This window comes from Schistocerca piceifrons, unplaced genomic scaffold, assembly GCF_021461385.2.
Source record: "Schistocerca piceifrons isolate TAMUIC-IGC-003096 unplaced genomic scaffold, iqSchPice1.1 HiC_scaffold_636, whole genome shotgun sequence".
NCBI lineage: Eukaryota > Metazoa > Arthropoda > Insecta > Orthoptera > Acrididae > Schistocerca > Schistocerca piceifrons.
Window position 1 is genome coordinate 23,463 of NW_025728879.1, and position 12,968 is coordinate 36,430.

General features: G+C 52.3%; 10 non-coding genes across 10 annotated transcripts; all 10 read left to right on the top strand.

Moving 5' to 3' along the window:
• The first annotated feature begins 607 nt into the window (after window positions 1–607).
• On the top strand, window positions 608–726 carry LOC124764627. Its single transcript, XR_007012773.1, has one exon. It is a non-coding gene; the product is annotated as a 5S ribosomal RNA (ribosomal RNA).
• Window positions 727–1,937: 1,211 nt separating this feature from the next.
• LOC124764628 lies at window positions 1,938–2,056 on the top strand. The gene has a single exon (XR_007012774.1). It is a non-coding gene; the product is annotated as a 5S ribosomal RNA (ribosomal RNA).
• A 1,211-nt stretch (window positions 2,057–3,267) lies between these two features.
• Window positions 3,268–3,386, top strand: LOC124764629. Its single transcript, XR_007012775.1, has one exon. It is a non-coding gene; the product is annotated as a 5S ribosomal RNA (ribosomal RNA).
• A 1,211-nt stretch (window positions 3,387–4,597) lies between these two features.
• Window positions 4,598–4,716, top strand: LOC124764630. The gene has a single exon (XR_007012776.1). It is a non-coding gene; the product is annotated as a 5S ribosomal RNA (ribosomal RNA).
• A 1,211-nt stretch (window positions 4,717–5,927) lies between these two features.
• LOC124764631 lies at window positions 5,928–6,046 on the top strand. The gene has a single exon (XR_007012777.1). It is a non-coding gene; the product is annotated as a 5S ribosomal RNA (ribosomal RNA).
• Window positions 6,047–7,257: 1,211 nt separating this feature from the next.
• On the top strand, window positions 7,258–7,376 carry LOC124764632. Its single transcript, XR_007012778.1, has one exon. It is a non-coding gene; the product is annotated as a 5S ribosomal RNA (ribosomal RNA).
• Window positions 7,377–8,587: 1,211 nt separating this feature from the next.
• LOC124764634 lies at window positions 8,588–8,706 on the top strand. The gene has a single exon (XR_007012780.1). It is a non-coding gene; the product is annotated as a 5S ribosomal RNA (ribosomal RNA).
• A 1,211-nt stretch (window positions 8,707–9,917) lies between these two features.
• Window positions 9,918–10,036, top strand: LOC124764635. Its single transcript, XR_007012781.1, has one exon. It is a non-coding gene; the product is annotated as a 5S ribosomal RNA (ribosomal RNA).
• A 1,211-nt stretch (window positions 10,037–11,247) lies between these two features.
• LOC124764636 lies at window positions 11,248–11,366 on the top strand. Its single transcript, XR_007012782.1, has one exon. It is a non-coding gene; the product is annotated as a 5S ribosomal RNA (ribosomal RNA).
• A 1,209-nt stretch (window positions 11,367–12,575) lies between these two features.
• LOC124764638 lies at window positions 12,576–12,694 on the top strand. The gene has a single exon (XR_007012783.1). It is a non-coding gene; the product is annotated as a 5S ribosomal RNA (ribosomal RNA).
• Window positions 12,695–12,968: the final 274 nt, after the last annotated feature.

Here is a 12,968-nt window from a genome sequence, read left to right on the forward strand (position 1 = left end):
CGGTAGCGCCTGCCTATCGTTCTGCAGCGGCGTACAGCTCCAAGTTCGATTTCTAATCATAAATTTATTCTTTTGTCGTCTCGCCTCCTCCCGCAGACGTTTCTCGCGCTTGTGCTGTCATATGGACCGCGACCCGAGCGGCAGCGAGCGGCAGTCGAGCAAAGTCGGGACAAGTCGGGACGGAAGGGGGGACAGGCGCCAATGCACCGCGCAAATTACGCAAATATCTGGAAGCGCGGCGTGTGTCAGCCAGGTGAGAAAGCCTCCGTCGGTCCAGCAGGACACTGCCACACCCCGCGCAGTCCGCCCGCCGCCCGACCGCGCGCGCAAGCCCCGCGCCGGATAACAGGAACAAGGCGCGTCGCCAGCGAGTGTCGGAGGCCACACGCACCAAACGAATGACAGGCGGTGCACCGAGCAGCTGTGTTGTGCGTGTCTCACCTACGTTCGGCAGTCGCCTCTGAGACGCCGAGGCGAGCGCGCACTCCGCGCCACCTTCGAGGTGGAAAGACGAGCTTTGCGTCAAATGTGCCACGGAAAGCAGCGATTGCGTGTGTTGCGAGAAGAGGCGAATGCTTCTTCTGGGGTGCGGCTACAGTATAAGGACGCCAACGGCCATACCATGTTGAATACACCGGTTCTCGTCCGATCACCGAAGTTAAGCAACATCGGGCCCGGTTAGTACTTGGATGGGTGACCGCCTGGGAACACCGGGTGCTGTTGGCTCTATCTCATTTTTTCATTTTTACGTCGCTGCACCTGCCAGCCCTCTTTTCATACTAACTTTCAGGTGTTGACAAAGATGCTTCCACAAGCATTTTGAACTACTGTATCAAACGCAAGATACGAAATTACAGTAATGAACTCAGTTTGAGCAAGAATGCGCGAAGGATGTGTGCTAGAACTCCTTGAAAATAACAACACACTACGAATCGACAGATGAGTTCTGAAATAAGTCAGGGCCTACTGTTTTGTAGCAGTGCTAAATTCCACAATGTAAATAAACAAAAAAAAAAAAAAGAAATAAAATCTTCCGTTCTCGTCCGATCACCGAAGTGAAGCAACAACGTTAGTAGTACTCGGAAGGGTGAGCGCCTGGGAACTCTGGCTGTCTTCATTTTTCGCTTTTCAGTCGCTACTCCTGGCAGCCAGCCTTTTTCCATATCACCTTTCTGTTGTGACAAAGAGACTTCCTCAAGCATTTTAAACGGCCGTAAGGTACGAAACTGCAGTAATTAACTCAGTTTGAAGGAGAATGTGCCAACCAAGTTTGCCAGGAAGTCTTTGAAAACGACAAAACAGTACGAATCGGGCGGTATGCTCCGAAATACGGTAGCGCCTGCCTATCGTTCTGCAGCGGCGTACAGCTCCAAGTTCGATTTCTAATCATAAATTTATTCTTTTGTCGTCTCGCCTCCTCCCGCAGACGTTTCTCGCGCTTGTGCTGTCATATGGACCGCGACCCGAGCGGCAGCGAGCGGCAGTCGAGCAAAGTCAGGACAAGTCGGGACGGAAGGGGGGACAGGCGCCAATGCACCGCGCAAATTACGCAAATATCTGGAAGCGCGGCGTGTGTCAGCCAGGTGAGAAAGCCTCCGTCGGTCCAGCAGGACACTGCCACACCCCGCGCAGTCCGCCCGCCGCCCGACCGCGCGCGCAAGCCCCGCGCCGGATAACAGGAACAAGGCGCGTCGCCAGCGAGTGTCGGAGGCCACACGCACCAAACGAATGACAGGCGGTGCACCGAGCAGCTGTGTTGTGCGTGTCTCACCTACGTTCGGCAGTCGCCTCTGAGACGCCGAGGCGAGCGCGCACTCCGCGCCACCTTCGAGGTGGAAAGACGAGCTTTGCGTCAAATGTGCCACGGAAAGCAGCGATTGCGTGTGTTGCGAGAAGAGGCGAATGCTTCTTCTGGGGTGCGGCTACAGTATAAGGACGCCAACGGCCATACCATGTTGAATACACCGGTTCTCGTCCGATCACCGAAGTTAAGCAACATCGGGCCCGGTTAGTACTTGGATGGGTGACCGCCTGGGAACACCGGGTGCTGTTGGCTCTATCTCATTTTTTCATTTTTACGTCGCTGCACCTGCCAGCCCTCTTTTCATACTAACTTTCAGGTGTTGACAAAGATGCTTCCACAAGCATTTTGAACTACTGTATCAAACGCAAGATACGAAATTACAGTAATGAACTCAGTTTGAGCAAGAATGCGCGAAGGATGTGTGCTAGAACTCCTTGAAAATAACAACACACTACGAATCGACAGATGAGTTCTGAAATAAGTCAGGGCCTACTGTTTTGTAGCAGTGCTAAATTCCACAATGTAAATAAACAAAAAAAAAAAAAAGAAATAAAATCTTCCGTTCTCGTCCGATCACCGAAGTGAAGCAACAACGTTAGTAGTACTCGGAAGGGTGAGCGCCTGGGAACTCTGGCTGTCTTCATTTTTCGCTTTTCAGTCGCTACTCCTGGCAGCCAGCCTTTTTCCATATCACCTTTCTGTTGTGACAAAGAGACTTCCTCAAGCATTTTAAACGGCCGTAAGGTACGAAACTGCAGTAATTAACTCAGTTTGAAGGAGAATGTGCCAACCAAGTTTGCCAGGAAGTCTTTGAAAACGACAAAACAGTACGAATCGGGCGGTATGCTCCGAAATACGGTAGCGCCTGCCTATCGTTCTGCAGCGGCGTACAGCTCCAAGTTCGATTTCTAATCATAAATTTATTCTTTTGTCGTCTCGCCTCCTCCCGCAGACGTTTCTCGCGCTTGTGCTGTCATATGGACCGCGACCCGAGCGGCAGCGAGCGGCAGTCGAGCAAAGTCGGGACAAGTCGGGACGGAAGGGGGGACAGGCGCCAATGCACCGCGCAAATTACGCAAATATCTGGAAGCGCGGCGTGTGTCAGCCAGGTGAGAAAGCCTCCGTCGGTCCAGCAGGACACTGCCACACCCCGCGCAGTCCGCCCGCCGCCCGACCGCGCGCGCAAGCCCCGCGCCGGATAACAGGAACAAGGCGCGTCGCCAGCGAGTGTCGGAGGCCACACGCACCAAACGAATGACAGGCGGTGCACCGAGCAGCTGTGTTGTGCGTGTCTCACCTACGTTCGGCAGTCGCCTCTGAGACGCCGAGGCGAGCGCGCACTCCGCGCCACCTTCGAGGTGGAAAGACGAGCTTTGCGTCAAATGTGCCACGGAAAGCAGCGATTGCGTGTGTTGCGAGAAGAGGCGAATGCTTCTTCTGGGGTGCGGCTACAGTATAAGGACGCCAACGGCCATACCATGTTGAATACACCGGTTCTCGTCCGATCACCGAAGTTAAGCAACATCGGGCCCGGTTAGTACTTGGATGGGTGACCGCCTGGGAACACCGGGTGCTGTTGGCTCTATCTCATTTTTTCATTTTTACGTCGCTGCACCTGCCAGCCCTCTTTTCATACTAACTTTCAGGTGTTGACAAAGATGCTTCCACAAGCATTTTGAACTACTGTATCAAACGCAAGATACGAAATTACAGTAATGAACTCAGTTTGAGCAAGAATGCGCGAAGGATGTGTGCTAGAACTCCTTGAAAATAACAACACACTACGAATCGACAGATGAGTTCTGAAATAAGTCAGGGCCTACTGTTTTGTAGCAGTGCTAAATTCCACAATGTAAATAAACAAAAAAAAAAAAAAGAAATAAAATCTTCCGTTCTCGTCCGATCACCGAAGTGAAGCAACAACGTTAGTAGTACTCGGAAGGGTGAGCGCCTGGGAACTCTGGCTGTCTTCATTTTTCGCTTTTCAGTCGCTACTCCTGGCAGCCAGCCTTTTTCCATATCACCTTTCTGTTGTGACAAAGAGACTTCCTCAAGCATTTTAAACGGCCGTAAGGTACGAAACTGCAGTAATTAACTCAGTTTGAAGGAGAATGTGCCAACCAAGTTTGCCAGGAAGTCTTTGAAAACGACAAAACAGTACGAATCGGGCGGTATGCTCCGAAATACGGTAGCGCCTGCCTATCGTTCTGCAGCGGCGTACAGCTCCAAGTTCGATTTCTAATCATAAATTTATTCTTTTGTCGTCTCGCCTCCTCCCGCAGACGTTTCTCGCGCTTGTGCTGTCATATGGACCGCGACCCGAGCGGCAGCGAGCGGCAGTCGAGCAAAGTCAGGACAAGTCGGGACGGAAGGGGGGACAGGCGCCAATGCACCGCGCAAATTACGCAAATATCTGGAAGCGCGGCGTGTGTCAGCCAGGTGAGAAAGCCTCCGTCGGTCCAGCAGGACACTGCCACACCCCGCGCAGTCCGCCCGCCGCCCGACCGCGCGCGCAAGCCCCGCGCCGGATAACAGGAACAAGGCGCGTCGCCAGCGAGTGTCGGAGGCCACACGCACCAAACGAATGACAGGCGGTGCACCGAGCAGCTGTGTTGTGCGTGTCTCACCTACGTTCGGCAGTCGCCTCTGAGACGCCGAGGCGAGCGCGCACTCCGCGCCACCTTCGAGGTGGAAAGACGAGCTTTGCGTCAAATGTGCCACGGAAAGCAGCGATTGCGTGTGTTGCGAGAAGAGGCGAATGCTTCTTCTGGGGTGCGGCTACAGTATAAGGACGCCAACGGCCATACCATGTTGAATACACCGGTTCTCGTCCGATCACCGAAGTTAAGCAACATCGGGCCCGGTTAGTACTTGGATGGGTGACCGCCTGGGAACACCGGGTGCTGTTGGCTCTATCTCATTTTTTCATTTTTACGTCGCTGCACCTGCCAGCCCTCTTTTCATACTAACTTTCAGGTGTTGACAAAGATGCTTCCACAAGCATTTTGAACTACTGTATCAAACGCAAGATACGAAATTACAGTAATGAACTCAGTTTGAGCAAGAATGCGCGAAGGATGTGTGCTAGAACTCCTTGAAAATAACAACACACTACGAATCGACAGATGAGTTCTGAAATAAGTCAGGGCCTACTGTTTTGTAGCAGTGCTAAATTCCACAATGTAAATAAACAAAAAAAAAAAAAAGAAATAAAATCTTCCGTTCTCGTCCGATCACCGAAGTGAAGCAACAACGTTAGTAGTACTCGGAAGGGTGAGCGCCTGGGAACTCTGGCTGTCTTCATTTTTCGCTTTTCAGTCGCTACTCCTGGCAGCCAGCCTTTTTCCATATCACCTTTCTGTTGTGACAAAGAGACTTCCTCAAGCATTTTAAACGGCCGTAAGGTACGAAACTGCAGTAATTAACTCAGTTTGAAGGAGAATGTGCCAACCAAGTTTGCCAGGAAGTCTTTGAAAACGACAAAACAGTACGAATCGGGCGGTATGCTCCGAAATACGGTAGCGCCTGCCTATCGTTCTGCAGCGGCGTACAGCTCCAAGTTCGATTTCTAATCATAAATTTATTCTTTTGTCGTCTCGCCTCCTCCCGCAGACGTTTCTCGCGCTTGTGCTGTCATATGGACCGCGACCCGAGCGGCAGCGAGCGGCAGTCGAGCAAAGTCGGGACAAGTCGGGACGGAAGGGGGGACAGGCGCCAATGCACCGCGCAAATTACGCAAATATCTGGAAGCGCGGCGTGTGTCAGCCAGGTGAGAAAGCCTCCGTCGGTCCAGCAGGACACTGCCACACCCCGCGCAGTCCGCCCGCCGCCCGACCGCGCGCGCAAGCCCCGCGCCGGATAACAGGAACAAGGCGCGTCGCCAGCGAGTGTCGGAGGCCACACGCACCAAACGAATGACAGGCGGTGCACCGAGCAGCTGTGTTGTGCGTGTCTCACCTACGTTCGGCAGTCGCCTCTGAGACGCCGAGGCGAGCGCGCACTCCGCGCCACCTTCGAGGTGGAAAGACGAGCTTTGCGTCAAATGTGCCACGGAAAGCAGCGATTGCGTGTGTTGCGAGAAGAGGCGAATGCTTCTTCTGGGGTGCGGCTACAGTATAAGGACGCCAACGGCCATACCATGTTGAATACACCGGTTCTCGTCCGATCACCGAAGTTAAGCAACATCGGGCCCGGTTAGTACTTGGATGGGTGACCGCCTGGGAACACCGGGTGCTGTTGGCTCTATCTCATTTTTTCATTTTTACGTCGCTGCACCTGCCAGCCCTCTTTTCATACTAACTTTCAGGTGTTGACAAAGATGCTTCCACAAGCATTTTGAACTACTGTATCAAACGCAAGATACGAAATTACAGTAATGAACTCAGTTTGAGCAAGAATGCGCGAAGGATGTGTGCTAGAACTCCTTGAAAATAACAACACACTACGAATCGACAGATGAGTTCTGAAATAAGTCAGGGCCTACTGTTTTGTAGCAGTGCTAAATTCCACAATGTAAATAAACAAAAAAAAAAAAAAGAAATAAAATCTTCCGTTCTCGTCCGATCACCGAAGTGAAGCAACAACGTTAGTAGTACTCGGAAGGGTGAGCGCCTGGGAACTCTGGCTGTCTTCATTTTTCGCTTTTCAGTCGCTACTCCTGGCAGCCAGCCTTTTTCCATATCACCTTTCTGTTGTGACAAAGAGACTTCCTCAAGCATTTTAAACGGCCGTAAGGTACGAAACTGCAGTAATTAACTCAGTTTGAAGGAGAATGTGCCAACCAAGTTTGCCAGGAAGTCTTTGAAAACGACAAAACAGTACGAATCGGGCGGTATGCTCCGAAATACGGTAGCGCCTGCCTATCGTTCTGCAGCGGCGTACAGCTCCAAGTTCGATTTCTAATCATAAATTTATTCTTTTGTCGTCTCGCCTCCTCCCGCAGACGTTTCTCGCGCTTGTGCTGTCATATGGACCGCGACCCGAGCGGCAGCGAGCGGCAGTCGAGCAAAGTCAGGACAAGTCGGGACGGAAGGGGGGACAGGCGCCAATGCACCGCGCAAATTACGCAAATATCTGGAAGCGCGGCGTGTGTCAGCCAGGTGAGAAAGCCTCCGTCGGTCCAGCAGGACACTGCCACACCCCGCGCAGTCCGCCCGCCGCCCGACCGCGCGCGCAAGCCCCGCGCCGGATAACAGGAACAAGGCGCGTCGCCAGCGAGTGTCGGAGGCCACACGCACCAAACGAATGACAGGCGGTGCACCGAGCAGCTGTGTTGTGCGTGTCTCACCTACGTTCGGCAGTCGCCTCTGAGACGCCGAGGCGAGCGCGCACTCCGCGCCACCTTCGAGGTGGAAAGACGAGCTTTGCGTCAAATGTGCCACGGAAAGCAGCGATTGCGTGTGTTGCGAGAAGAGGCGAATGCTTCTTCTGGGGTGCGGCTACAGTATAAGGACGCCAACGGCCATACCATGTTGAATACACCGGTTCTCGTCCGATCACCGAAGTTAAGCAACATCGGGCCCGGTTAGTACTTGGATGGGTGACCGCCTGGGAACACCGGGTGCTGTTGGCTCTATCTCATTTTTTCATTTTTACGTCGCTGCACCTGCCAGCCCTCTTTTCATACTAACTTTCAGGTGTTGACAAAGATGCTTCCACAAGCATTTTGAACTACTGTATCAAACGCAAGATACGAAATTACAGTAATGAACTCAGTTTGAGCAAGAATGCGCGAAGGATGTGTGCTAGAACTCCTTGAAAATAACAACACACTACGAATCGACAGATGAGTTCTGAAATAAGTCAGGGCCTACTGTTTTGTAGCAGTGCTAAATTCCACAATGTAAATAAACAAAAAAAAAAAAAAGAAATAAAATCTTCCGTTCTCGTCCGATCACCGAAGTGAAGCAACAACGTTAGTAGTACTCGGAAGGGTGAGCGCCTGGGAACTCTGGCTGTCTTCATTTTTCGCTTTTCAGTCGCTACTCCTGGCAGCCAGCCTTTTTCCATATCACCTTTCTGTTGTGACAAAGAGACTTCCTCAAGCATTTTAAACGGCCGTAAGGTACGAAACTGCAGTAATTAACTCAGTTTGAAGGAGAATGTGCCAACCAAGTTTGCCAGGAAGTCTTTGAAAACGACAAAACAGTACGAATCGGGCGGTATGCTCCGAAATACGGTAGCGCCTGCCTATCGTTCTGCAGCGGCGTACAGCTCCAAGTTCGATTTCTAATCATAAATTTATTCTTTTGTCGTCTCGCCTCCTCCCGCAGACGTTTCTCGCGCTTGTGCTGTCATATGGACCGCGACCCGAGCGGCAGCGAGCGGCAGTCGAGCAAAGTCGGGACAAGTCGGGACGGAAGGGGGGACAGGCGCCAATGCACCGCGCAAATTACGCAAATATCTGGAAGCGCGGCGTGTGTCAGCCAGGTGAGAAAGCCTCCGTCGGTCCAGCAGGACACTGCCACACCCCGCGCAGTCCGCCCGCCGCCCGACCGCGCGCGCAAGCCCCGCGCCGGATAACAGGAACAAGGCGCGTCGCCAGCGAGTGTCGGAGGCCACACGCACCAAACGAATGACAGGCGGTGCACCGAGCAGCTGTGTTGTGCGTGTCTCACCTACGTTCGGCAGTCGCCTCTGAGACGCCGAGGCGAGCGCGCACTCCGCGCCACCTTCGAGGTGGAAAGACGAGCTTTGCGTCAAATGTGCCACGGAAAGCAGCGATTGCGTGTGTTGCGAGAAGAGGCGAATGCTTCTTCTGGGGTGCGGCTACAGTATAAGGACGCCAACGGCCATACCATGTTGAATACACCGGTTCTCGTCCGATCACCGAAGTTAAGCAACATCGGGCCCGGTTAGTACTTGGATGGGTGACCGCCTGGGAACACCGGGTGCTGTTGGCTCTATCTCATTTTTTCATTTTTACGTCGCTGCACCTGCCAGCCCTCTTTTCATACTAACTTTCAGGTGTTGACAAAGATGCTTCCACAAGCATTTTGAACTACTGTATCAAACGCAAGATACGAAATTACAGTAATGAACTCAGTTTGAGCAAGAATGCGCGAAGGATGTGTGCTAGAACTCCTTGAAAATAACAACACACTACGAATCGACAGATGAGTTCTGAAATAAGTCAGGGCCTACTGTTTTGTAGCAGTGCTAAATTCCACAATGTAAATAAACAAAAAAAAAAAAAAGAAATAAAATCTTCCGTTCTCGTCCGATCACCGAAGTGAAGCAACAACGTTAGTAGTACTCGGAAGGGTGAGCGCCTGGGAACTCTGGCTGTCTTCATTTTTCGCTTTTCAGTCGCTACTCCTGGCAGCCAGCCTTTTTCCATATCACCTTTCTGTTGTGACAAAGAGACTTCCTCAAGCATTTTAAACGGCCGTAAGGTACGAAACTGCAGTAATTAACTCAGTTTGAAGGAGAATGTGCCAACCAAGTTTGCCAGGAAGTCTTTGAAAACGACAAAACAGTACGAATCGGGCGGTATGCTCCGAAATACGGTAGCGCCTGCCTATCGTTCTGCAGCGGCGTACAGCTCCAAGTTCGATTTCTAATCATAAATTTATTCTTTTGTCGTCTCGCCTCCTCCCGCAGACGTTTCTCGCGCTTGTGCTGTCATATGGACCGCGACCCGAGCGGCAGCGAGCGGCAGTCGAGCAAAGTCGGGACAAGTCGGGACGGAAGGGGGGACAGGCGCCAATGCACCGCGCAAATTACGCAAATATCTGGAAGCGCGGCGTGTGTCAGCCAGGTGAGAAAGCCTCCGTCGGTCCAGCAGGACACTGCCACACCCCGCGCAGTCCGCCCGCCGCCCGACCGCGCGCGCAAGCCCCGCGCCGGATAACAGGAACAAGGCGCGTCGCCAGCGAGTGTCGGAGGCCACACGCACCAAACGAATGACAGGCGGTGCACCGAGCAGCTGTGTTGTGCGTGTCTCACCTACGTTCGGCAGTCGCCTCTGAGACGCCGAGGCGAGCGCGCACTCCGCGCCACCTTCGAGGTGGAAAGACGAGCTTTGCGTCAAATGTGCCACGGAAAGCAGCGATTGCGTGTGTTGCGAGAAGAGGCGAATGCTTCTTCTGGGGTGCGGCTACAGTATAAGGACGCCAACGGCCATACCATGTTGAATACACCGGTTCTCGTCCGATCACCGAAGTTAAGCAACATCGGGCCCGGTTAGTACTTGGATGGGTGACCGCCTGGGAACACCGGGTGCTGTTGGCTCTATCTCATTTTTTCATTTTTACGTCGCTGCACCTGCCAGCCCTCTTTTCATACTAACTTTCAGGTGTTGACAAAGATGCTTCCACAAGCATTTTGAACTACTGTATCAAACGCAAGATACGAAATTACAGTAATGAACTCAGTTTGAGCAAGAATGCGCGAAGGATGTGTGCTAGAACTCCTTGAAAATAACAACACACTACGAATCGACAGATGAGTTCTGAAATAAGTCAGGGCCTACTGTTTTGTAGCAGTGCTAAATTCCACAATGTAAATAAACAAAAAAAAAAAAAAGAAATAAAATCTTCCGTTCTCGTCCGATCACCGAAGTGAAGCAACAACGTTAGTAGTACTCGGAAGGGTGAGCGCCTGGGAACTCTGGCTGTCTTCATTTTTCGCTTTTCAGTCGCTACTCCTGGCAGCCAGCCTTTTTCCATATCACCTTTCTGTTGTGACAAAGAGACTTCCTCAAGCATTTTAAACGGCCGTAAGGTACGAAACTGCAGTAATTAACTCAGTTTGAAGGAGAATGTGCCAACCAAGTTTGCCAGGAAGTCTTTGAAAACGACAAAACAGTACGAATCGGGCGGTATGCTCCGAAATACGGTAGCGCCTGCCTATCGTTCTGCAGCGGCGTACAGCTCCAAGTTCGATTTCTAATCATAAATTTATTCTTTTGTCGTCTCGCCTCCTCCCGCAGACGTTTCTCGCGCTTGTGCTGTCATATGGACCGCGACCCGAGCGGCAGCGAGCGGCAGTCGAGCAAAGTCAGGACAAGTCGGGACGGAAGGGGGGACAGGCGCCAATGCACCGCGCAAATTACGCAAATATCTGGAAGCGCGGCGTGTGTCAGCCAGGTGAGAAAGCCTCCGTCGGTCCAGCAGGACACTGCCACACCCCGCGCAGTCCGCCCGCCGCCCGACCGCGCGCGCAAGCCCCGCGCCGGATAACAGGAACAAGGCGCGTCGCCAGCGAGTGTCGGAGGCCACACGCACCAAACGAATGACAGGCGGTGCACCGAGCAGCTGTGTTGTGCGTGTCTCACCTACGTTCGGCAGTCGCCTCTGAGACGCCGAGGCGAGCGCGCACTCCGCGCCACCTTCGAGGTGGAAAGACGAGCTTTGCGTCAAATGTGCCACGGAAAGCAGCGATTGCGTGTGTTGCGAGAAGAGGCGAATGCTTCTTCTGGGGTGCGGCTACAGTATAAGGACGCCAACGGCCATACCATGTTGAATACACCGGTTCTCGTCCGATCACCGAAGTTAAGCAACATCGGGCCCGGTTAGTACTTGGATGGGTGACCGCCTGGGAACACCGGGTGCTGTTGGCTCTATCTCATTTTTTCATTTTTACGTCGCTGCACCTGCCAGCCCTCTTTCATACTAACTTTCAGGTGTTGACAAAGATGCTTCCACAAGCATTTTGAACTACTGTATCAAACGCAAGATACGAAATTACAGTAATGAACTCAGTTTGAGCAAGAATGCGCGAAGGATGTGTGCTAGAACTCCTTGAAAATAACAACACACTACGAATCGACAGATGAGTTCTGAAATAAGTCAGGGCCTACTGTTTTGTAGCAGTGCTAAATTCCACAATGTAAATAAACAAAAAAAAAAAAAAGAAATAAAATCTTCCGTTCTCGTCCGATCACCGAAGTGAAGCAACAACGTTAGTAGTACTCGGAAGGGTGAGCGCCTGGGAACTCTGGCTGTCTTCATTTTTCGCTTTTCAGTCGCTACTCCTGGCAGCCAGCCTTTTTCCATATCACCTTTCTGTTGTGACAAAGAGACTTCCTCAAGCATTTTAAACGGCCGTAAGGTACGAAACTGCAGTAATTAACTCAGTTTGAAGGAGAATGTGCCAACCAAGTTTGCCAGGAAGTCTTTGAAAACGACAAAACAGTACGAATCGGGCGGTATGCTCCGAAATACGGTAGCGCCTGCCTATCGTTCTGCAGCGGCGTACAGCTCCAAGTTCGATTTCTAATCATAAATTTATTCTTTTGTCGTCTCGCCTCCTCCCGCAGACGTTTCTCGCGCTTGTGCTGTCATATGGACCGCGACCCGAGCGGCAGCGAGCGGCAGTCGAGCAAAGTCGGGACAAGTCGGACGGAAGGGGGGACAGGCGCCAATGCACCGCGCAAATTACGCAAATATCTGGAAGCGCGGCGTGTGTCAGCCAGGTGAGAAAGCCTCCGTCGGTCCAGCAGGACACTGCCACACCCCGCGCAGTCCGCCCGCCGCCCGACCGCGCGCGCAAGCCCCGCGCCGGATAACAGGAACAAGGCGCGTCGCCAGCGAGTGTCGGAGGCCACACGCACCAAACGAATGACAGGCGGTGCACCGAGCAGCTGTGTTGTGCGTGTCTCACCTACGTTCGGCAGTCGCCTCTGAGACGCCGAGGCGAGCGCGCACTCCGCGCCACCTTCGAGGTGGAAAGACGAGCTTTGCGTCAAATGTGCCACGGAAAGCAGCGATTGCGTGTGTTGCGAGAAGAGGCGAATGCTTCTTCTGGGGTGCGGCTACAGTATAAGGACGCCAACGGCCATACCATGTTGAATACACCGGTTCTCGTCCGATCACCGAAGTTAAGCAACATCGGGCCCGGTTAGTACTTGGATGGGTGACCGCCTGGGAACACCGGGTGCTGTTGGCTCTATCTCATTTTTTCATTTTTACGTCGCTGCACCTGCCAGCCCTCTTTTCATACTAACTTTCAGGTGTTGACAAAGATGCTTCCACAAGCATTTTGAACTACTGTATCAAACGCAAGATACGAAATTACAGTAATGAACTCAGTTTGAGCAAGAATGCGCGAAGGATGTGTGCTAGAACTCCTTGAAAATAACAACACACTACGAATCGACAGATGAGTTCTGAAATAAGTCAGGGCCTACTGTTTTGTAGCAGTGCTAAATTCCACAATGTAA